Source organism: Pinus tabuliformis, chromosome 1_2, assembly GCF_031772625.1.
Source record: "Pinus tabuliformis cultivar Carrire ecotype Pingquan chromosome 1_2, CPIR1, whole genome shotgun sequence".
NCBI classification, from domain to species: domain Eukaryota; kingdom Viridiplantae; phylum Streptophyta; class Pinopsida; order Pinales; family Pinaceae; genus Pinus; species Pinus tabuliformis.
The window spans coordinates 722830934-722834796 of NC_142298.1; the positions used below are offsets into that span (position 1 = coordinate 722830934).

General features: G+C 28.7%; 1 pseudogene; it reads left to right on the forward strand.

Annotated features, from left to right (window-relative positions):
* The first annotated feature begins 2588 nt into the window (after positions 1-2588).
* On the forward strand, positions 2589-2684 carry LOC149207800 (U6 spliceosomal RNA; annotated as a pseudogene).
* Positions 2685-3863: the final 1179 nt, after the last annotated feature.

Sequence of the window (3863 nt, forward strand, 5' to 3'; positions counted from 1 at the left end):
GAATAAAATAGAAACCCTTGAAAATCATTGAATACATGGAATAAAATAGATTAAACGTACAATTCCAACAAATATTTACTCCATTCAAAATTAACCCTTAATAAAATGGTCAAATTGTAAAATAAAAAATACTATAAGAATAAGAATTTAATTTTTCAATTACTTTATATAATATATAAACATCTTATTATTATTATTATTACTGTAAACGATTGACATTGAAATAATTTAGTTACCCTGAGCATTGAGATATTACATTGTACAAATTATAGGTTTTTTTAAATATATTTAAATATTTCTTAATTTTATGATACACATTGAATTTTTTAAGTATTATTAATATTTTTTAAATGTCAGATATTAATTTTATATTAAAAATTGAATTAGTTACACATCTCCTTATTATTATTATTATTCCCTGCGACACCAAAATAATATTTTATTTAAAAAATATTAATGTTGACATTAATTTTAAAGTGATCAAAAATTAAAAATAATTTCACAAACTTTACATTACAAACTAAAAAAATATATTTTTAACAATATTTTAATTCATTTTCTTTTAATTTTCATTGGTTATTTGTAGTTGGGTCTTATTGGATATGATGATGCCGCCCCGGATACGTCGATTTGCCAAGCCTTAAACCTAACCAGACCTACGCTGCCGTACTTCCTTATTAATACTAGCAAAATCAAATATTCTGAATTAGACGGATTAAATAGTTTTATCAGCCGTTGGTATTCTTAAAGCAAGGTAAACTTGATCTGATATGCGGTATGATTCCTTTTACTTTTATTGTGTTTTAATGCTCGCCCACAGGAACGAAGCATTCTAAAACACATTACTTGTCTTTTATCTTTATTCTTTGACAACAGTACCAAAAAATTCAAAAAAATCATTAAGCTGCCACTATACGCTAGTTTCAATTAGATTAATTATTGAACGTCCGGAAAATCCTCTCGTTACCGAATAGCAAATAAATATTTCATGTCACACTAACCTTCTACACTTTCTTGTTTTGTTTGGCCCTACTTTCATTAAAAAATCTTAAATTGATTGCTTAGGTATGATGTGATGCCACCATCATAACAATACAGAAAACAAGGCGTTAAATTATTATTAGGATTATTTGGATGAATATATACATTACAAGGTGATCTCAATAGTTTTAATTGTGAAAATAATTTTTATAAAATATTATGATATTTTCTTTCTAATTCACTAACAATTTTGAGTAATGTCAGGTTAATTTCATAAAATAAAATATTATAATAGATGTAAATTAATTATATTTAATGTAATATTAACAATATGTTTGAGTTGGAGAATACAATTTTTATATAATATAATTTCTTTTGAGCTAGTATTTTCTAATTCACTAACAATTTTGAGTAATTTCAAGTTAATTTCGTAAAATAACGAAATTCCTATAAAATATTATAATAAATGTAAATTAATTATATTCGATGTAACATTAACACCATGTTTGAGTTGGAGAATACAATTTTTATATAATATAATTGCTTTCAAGCCAATCTTTTTACTTTAATTTCACTATATTTAAACTAAACGGCTTGAACGCTAGCTATGCAACCTTGTTATTCCCTCCCACGACGGGGTAATAACTTAATAAAAAAACATTGATCTTGATATTAATTTTAAAGTGACAAAAAATTAAAAATGATTTTACAATGTTTACATTATAATATTTAAATTTAATTTTATTTAATTTATTTATTTGAATATCTATTGGTTAGAACCTTATTGTGTGATCATCGTACTTGGCACTATGGCAGTGAGTCATCAGCAAATTAGCCATTAAGGCATTTAATGAAACAATAAGATATCTCATTTCAAGTCTGTATTTCCAGGCTTTGCCTCAATGAAGTTTCATTGTTTATTTCAATGAATATTGAAAGAGTTATTAAACTGTTAACACCAAATATGAATCACAAGGAACCGAACACAATCTTCTTCTTGATATTGCGAGTTCATTCTCCTAAATATAAAAAAATTAACTATTCCATTTCCACTCATATATAAAAATTATGTAAAATATATTATTGATATAAGACAAACACTTGTTTGACTTGACCAACACGTGATGCAAGTTAGATTTTTTAAAAGACCAAGTTACTATGTATAGACATTGCAGTTAATTAAGTTAATTTTTGAAAATAGTAATTAACGAATTGTTATTACTTATTCTTATTACTATTAAGATAAGTTATATCGTTTTTTTTGTATTGGTTCAATTACTTTTAATATAATAGTTAGTTCATACATTTCAAAAGTCAATAATTGAATTAAGTAACAGGGAAATGCTAGCTATGCAACATTGTCTTCATACTATTATAAAATTAGATGAATCAACATCTAGATATATATATATGATGCCTCTAAGGAAACTTTTGGTTTAGTGATACACTCATGTAAAGAGAGTTCATGTGTTGAGCCACGTGTTGATTAGATAATGGAAGTGAAATACCAGATGACATTGATTTCTGCGAAAAAGATTTTGCTGAACATGAAAATCCAGCCATCACATAACCTGATGCATCTCTGTGCAAGTGGATGTTAAGATTGTGTCTCCGGAGACATCCGATAAAATTTGAACGATACAGAGAAAATTAGCATGGCCGCTGTGCGCACAAATCAAGAAATAGTACAAATCCAAATTTTATGCGTTCGTCAAGGTTATATGTGGTGACTGCCATTCTCTGAACTATTAGTTGATATAAAAGCATTAATGAGATTGCAGGCTCTTCTTGCACCTCACACCTCACTATCACTGGTAGTCACCAGTCGAACAACTATTTCTTTGCTTTCATGTAACACAAGATTCCATGAAAATAAGCAGTGGCATAAGGAAGTTCTGTAATTGAACTACATTAACTGAATAAATATATAAATCCTAGGTCATTCAACCCTTTCAATGCACAAACAAATGAAAGTAACTTGAACATGCAATAATGCAGTAACAAGACTTATTAAGGTATAACACCCTCAGTAACAATGCACTAACAAGACTTGTCAAGGTATAACACCATCGGTAACAAATATCCTTCTCCCAACATGATCTTTCAAACCTCCTCGTGATAGCGAACATATGGCCTTCGCAACTGGTTTCTGTGCTTCTACTAATCCAACCCTCAACAATCCAAGCATAGTAAGTACGCAACCTCCCAGCAATACTTTCATCTTAAACTCTTCCTTCCTAGATTGGACCGCTACTATCGGAGAATATGATAGGCTGCTAAGAACAGATTAAAAAATATAATGAGAAGTGAAGTATATTTTCTTCATTCATAGATAAAGCGACGATTAAATATCACAAATTCATTTGAACAAATTGAGATGGGAAACACTACTAAAAATTGTTCATAAACATTGTTACTACGTCATAATTCTCAGACAAACAATTCTACCACAATATGACTGAAGCTTTTTGAAGTAGTGAAACAGAAACGACGGACATCAGGGATACGTCAAAGATCAAAATTATTTTGGACTAGAGAACTCGCGTCAAGCAGTGGTATTTAGTACCATTTGGCGGTTGAGGCAATTTCTTACATTTCCAATTGAATTATATGTAATCTAGAAACAACAAAACGTAAAGGCATTGAATGTGAAATTCCAATTTAAGTGAAAACACAATTGTGTTTAAGGTAATACAACTCACTTAATTGGCATGAACTTTGTACTTTGTTATTTATTCGGTAGATTTTTGTGTTGCCTCCCAATGTGGACCTAGCTGCTAAAGAAGTGGCTCTTCAACTAAGATCCAGAATGAGTATCAATTATGTAGGATAAAAATATATGTCAAATTTAAGAAGATATCTTTCTCAAGAGTTAGTGATTG